Source organism: Crassostrea angulata, unplaced genomic scaffold, assembly GCF_025612915.1.
Source record: "Crassostrea angulata isolate pt1a10 unplaced genomic scaffold, ASM2561291v2 HiC_scaffold_69, whole genome shotgun sequence".
NCBI lineage: Eukaryota > Metazoa > Mollusca > Bivalvia > Ostreida > Ostreidae > Magallana > Magallana angulata.
The window spans coordinates 15,141-31,134 of record NW_026441624.1 but is presented as its reverse complement, the minus strand read 5'-3'; the positions used below and the strand labels follow the sequence as shown (position 1 = coordinate 31,134).

General features: G+C 34.4%; 1 pseudogene; it reads left to right on the top strand.

Moving 5' to 3' along the window:
- Positions 1-4,040: 4,040 nt before the first annotated feature.
- LOC128168922 (uncharacterized) lies at positions 4,041-7,887 on the top strand (annotated as a pseudogene).
- The last annotated feature ends 8,107 nt before the right edge of the window (positions 7,888-15,994 follow it).

Below are 15,994 nucleotides of genomic sequence, written 5' to 3'. Positions count from 1 at the left end.
TAGGTGATTAATTATGGTCTACTTCAAGTTCTTTATTCCGAGAGACAAATGTCTCATAGGTTATATATACGAACATATACATATTAAATAAACAGTAAGAAAAACAAAGTGTACATATTCAATTTGGATAATTCACATGAAGAGTTCGTTGCTTGTTTGCATAATATAAGCAATTTGGATAATTAACGTCAGTCAGCATGAGACCCAGTAGAAGATTGTATTTGCTGACAAGGTCGTTGTATCGACCATAGAACTTACAAGAAGATGACTTCAAACGAGACTGTTTATCATCCTGTTTAATCATCTTGTTTTTACTTGTTCTTAACATTTCAAAAATTCGTAAAATACATATTGGTTCACGTGAGTACCTTTAAGATATTCTGCAGGAAGGTGCATATCTGCAATATCTCTCTGTTTTAAACATTTTAAAGAGGTACTCAACTGTTGCCATATACAAACATGGAAAATACGGCAGTGAAATCTACAATTTTCAGTTATTCTTAACAACCATTGAATGATAAATGTTGCGCATTTGTGAATTGGTGGTTTCGAGGTAAATAAAAATTTGCATAGATATTAGCAGAAAAATGAACCCTATTTTATCAAATAAGACAATTTTTCTAGTTTTAAGGCATATTTTGATGCTTTGTTATTCTTTCTCTTTTCTAAGCAATCACTTCTCACATAGTTCCCAGAGTTCATTTACACAATTTCAGCCTACAAGTAGGTTTCTACAGTTAATGCTTTTATTCATCGATTTCAAAAGTTACGTAATCGTTACTGCTAATATAAAAAATACGTTAAAGAGATGTGATGCTTGATAAACAAACATTCAGATCCACCTTATAATCTCAAAAATTACTTTCAAGCAAAACTGTATCATAAATAAAAATAAAAATACCCATACATTTTAGATTTAATTTTTGAATAATTTCCTATGTCCTCATACAAAGTACTACGCCTTAAGAAAATTGATTAAAGGGAACTCATTTCTTAAATTGATTCACGGGATATCAGATGACGATGTGTTGTGTTTAATTACAAACATCCTGGACAGTACGCCGTTTATTAAAAAAACCCTGCTCTTCGTCATGAGATGATTTATCTTGTTTGATTTGTTTTACAATAACGAGAACAATTATAACCATTAAAAGCATTGCTGGAATTGATTTTGACTTTAAAGATACCATTAAATCTTGTGAGCGTCGTTCAACAGTTGAAAATAGATTAAGGTCCGGATGATAAATTATATTGTTATACTTTCATGTTAAATACTGAAATCTGATTGGTTAAGACGCAGTTAATAATATTTACTATTACCCTCAGCGTTAGCAACGCACTTGGCAACGGGTAACATTAAAAAATGTTACATGCGCGAAAATTATGCGCTTACGGTTCGCTGTAGAATTCACGTTATTCCTATATAAAAGCAGTAAAATTTTCTTAAATTTTTCTTAAAAATTTTAAAAAAGACATTCAGTATAACAAAATAAATAGTGCTTCGCGTCGGTTGACAATGGTTTTCTCGGGGTGTCAATTTCAACTGTTACCCTCCCAAACAGGCACTATTTATATAAAACGAAACGTAATTACCTGATCTTTATCAACTTTGAAATTTAATATCAGTCTTCCCTTAATATTCAAGTTTTTTGGTAAGTGTGGTTGATACTAGTGGACAAACATGTCAATATGCTAAGTCAATAATTGTAGAACACTGCTGAGATTAAAGCTCATTGTATTGTTGTGCAATAAACCTTTGATAAGATATGCAAATTTATCTCACAAGCAACGTGTCATCAAAAGCGTGGTGATTCATTATGAGAGAAATTACTGATTCATTAAACGTATATGTCTGATAGAGTATACGCTAAATTCTAACAATTTTATATAAATAGCGCCTGTTTGGGAGGGTAACAGTTGAAATTGACACCCCGAGAAAACCAATGTCAACCGACGCGAAGCGGAGGTTGACAATGGTTTTCGAGGGGGTGTCAATTTCAACTGTTATCCTCCCAAACAGGCATTATTTATTTTGTTATACTGAATGTCTTTTTTAAAATTTTTAAGAAAATTTTACTGCTTTTATATAGGAATAACGTGAATTCTACAGCGAAACGTACGCGCATAATTTTCGCGCATGTAACATTTTTTAATGTTACCCGTTGCCAAGTGCGTTGCTAACGCTGAGGGTAATAGTAAATATTATTAACTGCGTCTTAACCAATCAGATTTCAGTATTTAACATGAAAGTATAACAATACTATTTATCATGGCTTTTGAAGCCAATAAATAGTGTTAAAAATCAAGAATGTGTTTTCTTTTTACAACAATGACGGATTAATTGAAATTAAAATGTATGGCCAAAAAATATTTTACAAAAAAGTTTTTTCTCGAGTTGATAACTAATTACCAATTTAGCAATCTAATCGGTAAAAATTGGAAAGAATTAATTCTCTCCAAAATCATTTTATAAAGGTTTATTAGAAAAAAAACTTATTATTATAAAAATAAGCGCTTAATATCCTGTTTTGCAAAATAGGATATTAAGCGCTTATTTTTATAATCAATTCTACTTTAATGAACACATTTTGTTCTAGAATGTCCAATGTTGGTGTAGTCAATTTGATTACAAAGAAAAGAACTCCCCGAACGTATAATAGTACATCAGTTTTTTAACAATAAAAATATATCGTTACAATATCTTAAATCATTTTATATCGATCTGGAAATAATTTAAGATACAACATTAATAATTAAATACCTTCAAAGTTTGTATCCCAAGAATGAAAGTATCCATTGATGAACAATTCAAAATACCTAAAATAACTATTTCAATAAAAAGATAAATGTCTGAGTAGTATAGCATGGAATCGTTGAAAGGACATAGTCAGTATATTTGATTGATTTTGAAAACAAATCAACTTATTGATTATACGCTGTATTATTCATCCTCACGCTAACAATAGATGTTTGTTTTTCTAAAAATGAAAGTTTGAGGCAAATTAATTGAGAAACAGGAAAACAATCACTAGTTTACATCCGGTGTCAAATTTATTCAATAAGTCCCTGATTGAGTACCAGGTATATAATAATCAGAATCAGTCCATTAGAATTTGATTACGTGCAGCTCTGTTCAGACTGCCAAAAAAGTCAGTTTAGACAAAAATGTACGGGATATGTCTATAATGGCGTCAAAGAATCGGTAAGCTTATAAAAGTTGTCAGTGTATTAATAAATGAAACCAAGCAATTAATAACAAAACCGTCATCAATTTAATTCTACCACACTGAAACTTAGGAGAGGCTGATCACACAGGAATTCTAATTATGACCACATCTGCTACAAAATGACACAGAGAGGAAATCAATGCAGTTAAAAAAAATAAAGCATAAAGAAATATGATTGAAGAATAAAGTGTTTTATATTTTTTAAGTTTGCTGCATTTTAAAGATTCGAATCGGTATTTCGACTTTACAATACCTGTTATAATTTGATGCAGGTGGTGTTTTATTAGATTATGTGGCATATAATACGCACCTCCTTACGCGCCATATATTATATGTTATTTTTTATGCATAAAAAATTTTGTTTATACATATAAACCAATTATTTTCATGTGTATATTTTCATTCTTCATGTAATGTGTAGTCTACATGTATTTAGGTTTAAGCAATCATTTGCTGGATATTATTTTATAGTCAACAATGTAGGATTTTGTTTTATACTTTATATGCAAACAAGCATGATCGTCACTCTGTAAGTAGTTATTTTTAGACAGGACAGTGGGTCCCTAATTATTGCAGATACCTAAATTCCATGTCCAAATTAGGTAATGCATTGCGTAATGGGCAGCTACATCTCTGGTGGTCAGCCACCGCGTGATTCTCTTATCTAAGCAGTATTAAGTTTCAGTAACTACTTGTAGCATCATTCCTTTGTCCGGACCTAAGCAGCCGCATTGTGTTTTCAATTATTATTTTCCAAACTTTTAACCAGCTTTTCAAACCATTAAAATTTTCTATAATTTCACAGGAATTACAATGGCAGACCGCCGAAGTGCACGAGCGAGATCTGGTGCAGGTGCCCCGTACGATCTCAACAGACCCGAGAACTGGACAGTCGAGAAACTCAGAGAGGAGTTGAGAAAGAACAACGTTAGTTTTCGTCAGTCCGACAAAAAGAGTGTGCTCTTGAAGAAGGTGAAGGACCTGACCCTCAGTCGTAGTCGCGTGGAACATGAAGATCGCCCTGTAGAGTTAGCCTCGGGCTCGAGTAACGGAAACGCATACCAAGATGGCGGCGACCATCGCCAACTAATGCAAACGATCTTGACTCTAACGGAAACAGTGTCTAAGCTACAAGATATACTAAGAATGGTAAAGTATACAGCGATCAAGCAACGAGTTCTGATGCAATGGATACGGGACGGTCGATCGCACGGGAACAGCAGAGGCCCTAAGACGATCATCACGATGGCTTCACTCTACAATCCGCTCTACGGAATCCAAGCCAAAGTGTCGAGGGTAGGTCAAGCTTTCTTCAAAAAACGAAGTTTGGTTATGCTATTGAATCATTGCCCTTTGTGGAAACTGTGTCCCCTTCGATTAGTAAGGCCATTATTGAAGGCAAAGACGTAAACCTAGCACAGCTCCTGATACCAACGACCAACGCCATTTCTCTCAGGGACAAAGAAATGAAATATGGAGAAGAGAAACCGGAAAAAGATCCAAGACTTTATAGAAGTCTGTCAATCTCAGAATTCATCTATCCGTTTGGCATTTACAAAAATATCATGTGCCAAACCTACCCGCAGAGAAGAGAGGAGCTGGACTTGTATGAGAGAGACATTGTAGACATATCTAATCGCTATGGCGGTAAGGGCTTTTATGAATACCATAAAACCTTTTTAGCACGAGCAGCAGCACATTTGAAGTACTGAAACATACCTGTAGACTGGTCTGTTAGGGATAAAACTCTTTTCTGCAACATATTTGCAAACTTGCGTCCTTCTGCATGCTACATACATGTATGTAATAGCATTAGCCATACTGCTGGATTTTGCCCTTTGACAACATCCAAGAACAACTCCACTATACAGATTCAAAGGAAAGGTCAAGAATCAGACAGTGAAGGACGTCCTCGTGTAGCATATCAAGACAGGGAAATTTGCAATAGCTTCAACTCATTTAAAGGTTGTGTAAATGCTAGATTTGGAAATGCCCATGTTTGTTTGCGGTGCCGAGGAGATCATTCAGCCAAAAAATGCAACGACTCAAAAAACGGCCAGACACCCCGCTCCAAACATTAAGCGGGGTTAATTTTCAGTCTAGTGTTTCATCATCTTTAAAAGTATCCGTGCTGCAAGAGGAACTGAAACATTATCCCGACCAATCATTTGTGAATTTTCTCATTAAAAGTTTGACAGAAGGATTCCACACAGGAATTAACCCCCTACCCACCATACCTTTAGAATGTAAAAATCATTTATCGGCAAGGCAAGATCCAGACACAATTACTCGGTTAATAGACGATGAACTTAATAAGGGTTATCTCATTGGACCGTATGAGGAGATACCTTTTGATCAACCCCCTAGGACTAGCACAAAGTAAATACTCTAAAAAGAAGCGTTTGATAGTGGATATGTCAGCTCCACACAATAACCAAGATCATCCAAGTCTAAACGAACTCATTAACAAAGAGAATTTTTCGTTACAATATGTGACTATAGATCATGCAGTGCGAATAATCCAATCCTTGGGTAAAGGAAGCTGGCTATGTAAAGCTGATATTATGGACGCTTTCAAACTTAACCCAATTCACCCTGCATTGTGGCCATATCATGGGATTAAAAACAACAACAAATATTATTTTTTCAATAGACTAGTCTTTGGTAGCCGATCAAACCCAAAAATATTTGACTACCTATCATATGTGTTGTGTTGGATTTTGCGGGAAAATTATGGAATTTCAAACATTCTTCATTTACTTGATGATTGCTTAACAACTGATTCACCAGACTTTGAAGCAACACGAACTATGGCCTTGGTTCACTATGTTTTTGCTAAACTTAGTATCCCATTATCACATAAGAAAACAATGGGACCATCTACAGAACTAGAATATCTTGGAATTACCTTGGATACCGACAGGATGGAGGCGAGGTTACCAGAAGAAAAATTGGTTAGAATATCTCAACTGGTACAGCAGTTTTCTACAAGGAAATCCTGCACGAAACGTGAATTACTCAGTCTTCTCGGTCATCTTAATTTTGCCAGTCGTGTGGTCCTTCATGGCAGATCATTTTTGTCTTATCTTATTTCGCTTTCCACCTAAGCTCGGGAATTACACCATTACGTCGCCTTGAATTCGGAGTGTAGACTTGACCTGCATATGTGGTCCAAATTCCTGGAAGGATGGAATGGAAGGTCGTTTTTCTTGGACAATGCTACCACAGATGCCACCGATCTTCATCTGTTCACAGAGGCGACAGATACGGCTTTTGGAGGATTTTTTAAAAATCAGTGGTTTCAAGGTTATTTTCCCAAAGAACTGACCTCGGAAGACCAATCCCTATCAATAGCTTTATTCGAGCTCTATCCTATCGTCGTCGCATCTGTGCTCTGGGGGGCACAGTGGTCTGGTTTCAGAATTGTATTCAACTGTGACAATGAAGCGACAGTCCACATCATTAACAAAGGGCGTTCAAAAATACCCTTAATTATGAAGTTTATGCGGAAACTAACTCTATGTTCAGCAAAAAACAATTTTATTATCCTTGCTTAACATATAAGTGGTGTCAAAAACTGTACTGCTGATGCCTTGTGATGCCTCGATTTCAGATGGACCGCTTCCGACATCTGGCCCCCACAAGCCGACCCTGTACCGAAACCATGCCCAGCATATTCGAACCTCATCGCGATCTGAAGAACCATGCCGAACATTTAATTGATGCCTCCATTGAGGCCAGCACTGCAACATACAGAGCAGGACTAGACTGTTTTTTAAGGTTTCTATTGATGTCTCGAATGTGCTCAGCCTTTGATAAATTACCTGTCATAAATGAAGATATCCTTGTGTATTTCGTATCCCATTGTCAACTTATGTTAACATTGAGGTATGAAACAATCAAAACTTATCTTGCTGGTTTACGTTTTTTCTACCTGAAAGATGGCCTATGTCTTATGTTTAAAGATTTTGAGAGGCTTCATTGTGTCTTGTGTGGTGTCAAAAAGCAACAATGCAACATTAGATCAAAGAGATTACCAATCAACTTTTCAATTTTGTCTCAAATGTATGATTGTCTGAACAAAGGTATTTTTTCACCAATGTTAGATCTTATGTTTGACTGTATCTGTAAAATGCCTTTTTTTGGTTTCCTAAGATGTGGAGAATTTACAACAAATTTTCGCCAGCAGAAAGATTTTTTAACTATACAAGATGTCACATTTTCAGAGGACGAGTCTTTTTATATCTTGAGGTTGAATTCATCAGAAACAGATCCCTTTCGACATGGGATTGACATTAAAATTTTTGAGAACTCTTATTTAAATCCAGTTAAAACTATGAAAATGTATCTCGATAGACGCTTGAACCTTTGTCACACTCAAGATCATGCTGCTTTATGTATTGATGACAAAGGTAACCCAATGTCCAGGAAATTTTTCTTATTTCATGTGAAACAAATCCTCTGTAGATTAGGTTTTGAAGAGGCAAGATATTCTGGGCATTCCTTCAGAATTGGTGCAGCCACTTCTGCTGCTGCAGTGGGTATTCAAGATAACTTAATTCAGTCATTAGGTCGCTGGAATTCAGACTCTTATACAAGGTACATTAGAATCAATCAAAATATTATCAAGTCTGCACAAACAAAAATGTGCTCACTGTAAATTATTGTAATTTTATCTTCTTGGGGGCACTCACTCACATCAATTATTAGTATCCACTACAATATGATGTTTATTCGTTTTGGCCTGGTTACCCCCAATTCAGATAAATTTCTATGCATTATGTAATTAGGTATATCTACCCGCTGGTGTCAACCCGGGTCCCTGCATTTAAACCTGATGTCAACCCAGGTTCCATTCCTTAAATCCCGATGGTGTCAACCCGGGAACCATTCCTTAAATCCCGATGGTGTCAACCCGGGAATTACTCTTTAAATCCCGATGGTGTCAACCCGGGAACCATTATTAACCCGACGGTGTCAACCCGGGTTTCTTAAGTACAGCTTATAATTTCCTGATGGTGTCAACCCAGGAGTTTTTCAGTTTTATATGTGAATAGCCCCCGAGAAGGCCAAATATGTTGTATTTTGTGTGATATTTTTTAATCTATGCTTTGTCAGTATATTTATTTGTTGTGCTTTTGTTGGTGTCGAATAATTGTAAAGTATTTTCATGTTTAGGCTTAATACATTGTTCAACATACTTTGATTTGCTCTTGATATATGTATAAAGTGACCTTTAAAACGTTTATCACGGTCCTGATGAATATGCTTACTTATCATATTAAATGAATCTCTTCAAGCTATTTTCATATACTTCAATATGATTTAAAGATATCAATTTATTAAATTGTGATTTTTAACACGAAGCTGCCGTGGTAGTAAAACATTTTGATGACCTTTATACTGCTTCTACACGTGACTGGAATATATTTTATTTTATGATTTCATATGGGTTAAATGATACACGACCATTCAACATATGCATGTTTTCAGTAAAGAAATTTAAGGTGGCTCACTACAACGTGAAATATTTTCTCAAATCAGCAGAGAATTACTTGATTATGATAGATATCATAACGGATAAGAAGTATTTAAGTCTAATAGGCAAAAACAATTTGCAATTTTGAATGAAAAATTACATTTTCAAAAATTTAATTCAGTTAACATGAACAAAAGCCCCAGGCGGATCTGCGGTGCAGAAGCCCACTACTTTAATCACTGAGCTACGACGATATACAACCTAATTGAATGACATAAACACTTTAACAAAACATTTAAATCGCCATCTTGTGACGTGGTGTCTTAAAAAGTATAAGTGTTGGTGTAGTGAGGTACCTTAAGGCTGAGGTTTTCAACCGGTCATTTTACCTAAGATATATGTAAGTAACTTAATGATCATTTTGTATTGAATAACAATATTGCATGAAATGCACAACAAATAAGAATTTCATTATACCTAAGATGAAAGGTAGAGAGAATTCATGTTTTTTTCTACAATGTTATCAAAGACTTGAATGGATTGCCCTTGGAGGTCAAGAAAATTACTATTATAATAGTAATTCTAAACAAAAATTTAAGAAAGCCGTAAAATCTTTCATATCTACAAATGCAAGAGATACCATATAACTGCTTGTCCAAATCCATTTTTAACTTATGTATTGTTATTACTTTCAAGTAAAATAAATAATTAAGGAAACATGTCATTTTGCAAAGCATTGTGCTATATTCCTTTTCAGTATTCTGCCTTATTTCCATTATGTAAATTTATCCTGCACTTTTGGTGTTATTAACTGTTCTGTAAGGACCCCATCGGAAATAAGCTTTCTAACAAGGCTTTAATGGGTTATCCTTAGGTAATATTTATCGTTTGTATGTCATGAAATCTATATCATAATAATATTGAACAAATTGATTCTTATGAACTTGCATAGTGCTGTGATAATGTCTGGTTTTTTTATTTGATGTGTGCTGTTACGATAGGCAATATTGTTTTTTCCATCGGGTTCGAAATTCTATTAATTTCTAGGGTATATATATTTGACTTTTTTTTACTGAAGAGCGTTAGTCCGTGCAGTTTTACCGCCAATGTAACTGTAGTTTGCAGTCAGGTCACAAATGTAAGTTTACAAATTATTTGCTGTTTTAATCAAAGTTTACTAATTATTATATCATTTCTCATTTGTTATAACATTTAAGTCTTTTCTAAGATACCGTAGTATTTACTTCTTAAGTGAAGTTTTTATAAGTCTCGATAAAGTTGTATAGTATTGTAACGAGTAAACACGTAATAGTTATTTGTGTATTGCATTAATGTTAAACATTTTTAGTATTTTCTGTGTATGCGGAACACGCTTTTTGGGTAATGATATATGTACTGATATTTTTTCTTTCTGTAATATTGTAGTTTCTTACCATACATACATACACAAGTACGCACGAATAAAGTTGATAGAAAAGTGCTCGTGTTCGGGTTAACTAGGCATTATATGATGTGTTTATCTGGTAATCATGGCATTCTTTGATATACTTACCTGAATAAAATGAAATGAAAGGAAGTTCAGGTAGGGATGGAGCCCAACTGATAAAGATAAGAAGCCCCAAGGCAAATATGCTCGCTTTGGTATGCATGTCTTTATGCACTGGACTTAAAATTGCTCTTAACAAAATTATTCCAATGATCTAGAAAATTATCGTATTTATATATGTACTAGGAAAACAAATTGTCGATCGTTGAAATGAATTAAAACGTGGACTACTATGTGCGACGTGAACAAAATCTTCGATTGTTTGAACAATTTTTCGACAGGAGTGAATGAATATTTGCTGCAATGTTTTATGCAATAAATGATCATAGTACCATATACTTAAACACTAATGCAACATTCATGCAACATACGTTTGTATAACTTCTCTGATCAGTTGCTTTTGTGAACAATAATTCTACTAGCTGTGCACGTACCGGAAATGTCTGTACTTGTTTCTCTTACGGTATCGGCTCGTAAATTTTCTTAAAGAAATGTCAAACGTGTACTTTTAAATCGTGGACAGAAGGTTTGGTTTAATTTTATTATTTATTCTCAATTATTTACAAATAAACATAATTATTATTAAAAGTACGTTTTCATTGATGATCGGTGCCGCATGATTTTGATAGACTATGTGATCAGCAGTTTTGGTGTCAAACATAGATTTCATATGAGTAAATATTTATTTCATATTTATCAATTTTTGAAAAAAAATTCTGTCGACAATACCTTCTTTTTATTACATTGCTTTGGGACATGGCGTTTTATCGTCACGGTATGCGCGAATAGACAAAAGTGAATTGCGCGATCTTTGTGAGCGCTAGACATGGTATATACGGGACGAGTAAACGAATTTCAATCATTTTCTAACATCCAATCTCATGTCTCAATTCCGTTGATTGATAGTGGTACACTGACCAGGTAAATTTGAAGGCAGTGCTTATTTTCCCGGTCTTTGACTGTGCTGCGTCCATACACAAATTTCATATATTGCGGGATAAAATTAAACGGGGCAGACTTCATTGGTCCCTTATGGGCGTACGCTGAAATGCGCTGATCAATTGAATGACGTTAAAGGACAAAATGGCAAATGAAGTAAACTGATGTAAAAACAAAAATGGAGGAACATATCGTCACAGCTGTTGGTGTAATCCTGCCAACAGATGTAACAACTCCAAAAGTCACATCTTTATGGGCTTTGCCAGAATTTCTACATAGATAGGAACTGTTAAATATGTAACAACGCAATTTCACCAAAAGTACCAGGAAATAAATCTGGTTTCTGCGCAAAATTTCAAAAATTTGTTAAATCACTGCTTACAACAACGAGCATTTTTTAAATATATTTAAAAAAAAGTGAATTATGCGCCGGTCTGGTTTAGGATTGATAGTATATTATATAACGTAACCATGCATTATAACTAGGATGTGCTTTTTGGAGGAACTTCGAAATGATATATATGCAATACAAAGGAAAATGAAATATGTTATATCATATAGTCATTAAAAGTGATAAAAAAGTTATGAATATTTGGTTTTGCACTTAATATTTGAGTGGACAATAAAAGCAATGCTACAGGTAAAACAACAGGCACATAGCATCAGAAGGAGGGGGCAGCTCCCCCCCCCCCCACAAACTTGTTGTTGCAGCAAACATTTTTCTTAAATTTACATATAAAATGTGAATTAAGTTTGTTAGGAGCATATCAACAATTGAAGTGGAAGGGTGGAAATAAACAGTGAAATTGAAGATAAAGGTACACGTTGTCCTCATACCCCCACATTAGGATTTTCAAAATTTTGAGAAGTATTTTTCTTTTTGTATGTCAAGATTTCTTGATGGGTTTTATCCAAACCTCCACTTTGCTACAATGATACGTGCCTGAACAAAATATCATGGTTTCATTACAAACCGTATACCAGTAATACAGACTTGGGTTTAAACCAATATTATCTCTTGCATTCTGTGCCGTTCACCAGGTTTTATAAACACCTAAGCTCCGATTCAATTATAAATTCAAGGCTAGGAGAGCGAGTTGGATAATTCATTTTGTTTTTCTTTTCAATTTCTCATCAGGGATAATTTGAGGGATGGGTGGGATTGTCAGGACTCCGACCCCTTGAAGATCTATTAATAACCCATCACCAGGGTCTGTATGTCCACAGGTCTTTATAAACATAATAAGGGTCATTATAAGTATCACTTCGATTTTTTAAACCTATCACCAGTGTCAGTATACCTATCACCAGGGTCATTACGCATCACCAGGGTATATGTGCCCATCACCAGAGTCAGTATACCCATCACCAGGGTCTCAATACCTATCAACAGAGTTAGTGTACGTATAACCTCGGTCTGTTCGACCATCACAAGGGTCATAATACCTTTAACCAGGGTCAGAGTACGTATCACCAGGGTTTGTTTGCCCACCACCAGGGTCTGTATGGTTATAAGCTTTGTTAGTATACCGATAACCAAGATTTCAATATCTAACACCAAGATCAGTGTACGTATCACAAGGGTTTGTTTGCCAATCACCAGGGTAAGTAGACCCATCATCAAGGTCTCAATTCCTATGATCAGGGTCAGTGTGCGTATCACTAGGGTCTGTGTTCCCATCACTAGGATCTCAATGCATATCACCAAGGTCAGTATACGTATCACCAGGGTCTGGGTGCACATCAGCAGGGTCTCAATACATATCTTGTGATAAATATTGCGACCCTGGTGAAGGGTATACTGACTCTGGTTATGCGTATACATGTAAAGACCCTTGTGATACGTACACTGACCTTGGTTATAGAGGTAAACTCATTTGGTGATGGGTATACCGATTCTGGTGATGGGTACTTCTATATAGACCCTGATGATACGTACACTGACCCTGGTAAAAGCTATTGAGACCCTGATGATGGTTAGGTGGAATTCTGGCTATGGGTATACACACCGTAGTGATGGGCAAACAGACCTTGTCGATATGTACTCTGACCCTGGTGATAGGTATACTGACTCTAGTTATGTGTATACAGACCCTGGTGATGGGCACAGATACCTTAGTGAGGGGTCTTAGATAGATCTACAAGTAGTCGGTGTTCTGACCCACTTACCCCCAAAACCCTTGACAAGAAAAGAAAAACAAAATAAATTATCCCTCTCTCCCCTCCTTACATTGGATTTTTTAAATTGAAACTAAGCTTAGGTGTTTATAGAACCCGGTTAATGGCACAGTGCATGAAATAATATTGGTTTATATATATACCCAATTCCTCTTACTAGTGTTTGTAATGAAACCATGATATGTTGTTCAAAAAGGTAGCATAGTAGAAAAGTGGAAAGGGTGAGGAGAGACTCACTCAAAAATTCTTTACATGCAAAAAAAAATACTTCTCAAAAATGCAAAAATAGTAAACCGTGGGGGTAGCTATAGTAAGGCTAAGGGTACCTTATACTTCAATTTCACTGTTTATTTCCTCTCTTTCACTTCAATTTTGTACATGATTTAAAAATGTTGGGAGCAACTCCATATTAATTCACGTCTTTATATGTAAATTTAAGAAAATATTTGCTGTGAGCAAAAGTGGGGTGGGGTAGGGGTGGGGAGACAGGCCTCTCCCTGTCTCCCTGCCACCCCCTCTCCCTTCTTTGAAGCTACGTGCCTGTTGTTTTCCTGTAACATTACTTTTATTGTCCTCTCAAATATTCAATTAATTTCTTTTTAGTATAAACCAAATATTCATAACATTCTTATCACATTCATGACTATAAGATATATAAATCGCGTTTTCCTTTTTTTTTATTGCACATATAGGGTTATATTACATGGCTTTGTGGTTGAAATACCAGAATATTTTGCCCAAGGTGACAGGAAAAGGTTTGGGACACGGATATATATATATATATATATATATATATATATATATATATATATATATATATATATATATATATATATATATATATATATATATATATATATAGTTAAATCCAAAAAATATCGCAGTGTCCGGTTTTATATATAGAAAATTTGAAAAACGAAAGACAACACAGAGTAAAACGTTAGCGCTTTCATTCAATCTTCAGACGTTTTTAAAATTTTAAAAACGTCTGAAGATTGAATGAAAGCGCTAACGTTTTACTCTGTGTTGTCTTTCGTTTTTCAAATTTTCTATATATATATATATATATATATATATATATATATATATATATATATATATATATATATATATATATATATATATATATATACCTTAAACATCATTGGTACTCGACGGTTACGAATTTGTTTTTATTTTTTCTCAATCAAGCTTCGCGAATTAACAATCAACGAAAATTCCTTTAAAAAGTCTGGGAATCATCTGGATTTTTGGGATTTTACAATCTTGGGCATGCGCATTACATTCACGCTAAATCATGAGAGGCTCTTTAGTTTATGTTTTCAGAATATCTCATTTTCATGGATAAACTCAGAAACGATATTACAAAAAGCGTTAAAAACGTTGGTGAAAAAGTGTTTAATTTCTTATCAATATGAATTAAATTTTTAAATGAAAGGTATTTATAGCCTCAAAATGGTTTGTTATGAATAATTTGTGTGTTATTATCAGTACAGCTTCATTACTTTTCTCCAAAATCGTTTTGGAGCGATCCTCCAATGTTTTGCTACATTATGGGTGTAATGTTATTTGTAAATTCCGTTTTTATCAGGTTTTCATTTATTTACATTTTTGTAACTTGTAAAATGGGACTTCCGGGAATAAACTAGTTAGTAAAACGTGCAGCACGGACTTGGTTGTTCTTCAACATGTTCTTAAGAAACATGAATATTACAATGGGCATATGGGAGGCATTTTAATTGTGGTGAATGCCTTCCTGAGACACAGTGAAATTTTAACTAAGCATAGTGCAGTGAAATTAATAGCATTATTGTAGGTTTAAAGCTTGGTTATGTAAATGTCAGGCTTGGGGCGAATTACATTGTAAAGTAATGCATTACATTACCATTACTTCATGAATTTGGGCATTAAATTACAATTACCATTACTTGATTTTCTTGAAGTAATGCATTACATTACCATTACATGAGTAAAGTAATGCATTACCATTACCATTATTTTGTTTTAAAAAGTAAAGCTAATAAAGCAAATGTTTCAAATATAAAACACTCTTTAACATATCTACAGGTTCATGTTCAGTATCAGGTTCAAATTCAATGACTATACAAGAGTCATTCTTTATTTGCTCAATATATAATCATCTTGTGGCATTATGAACAACATATTACATAAGTAAAATGATGTTTATAGACATTTGGCATAATACAATGTAGGATACGAAATAGAGACACAGAATTACATGCATAACAAAAAGCAATTTATGGAATAATATTGCGGTTATCAAAAGCTAAATAGAGATATTTCCCCAGATTACACAAATCTTTATAATTTTGGACACCTAATTGTATAAAATCATAAACAGATGGTTTTTCCCAGTTATATGTCTTAAGATACGGTATTTTAATCATATTTCTTTCTTCTGAGGACACTTTAAGACAAAAGATTGCTGTTGCATTTTATGATCGAAGTTTTAAAGTGTTCATCTTTTAACTGCATCCTGTTAGTTTGAAAATCTTCCCAGCTATACTAAATAAATGTTTTACAGAAGCAGTCGAAGCTTGGACTGAAAAGTACTGTTTGACGATCTTTATCTTAGGATATATTAAATGCAATAATAGAAAAAAT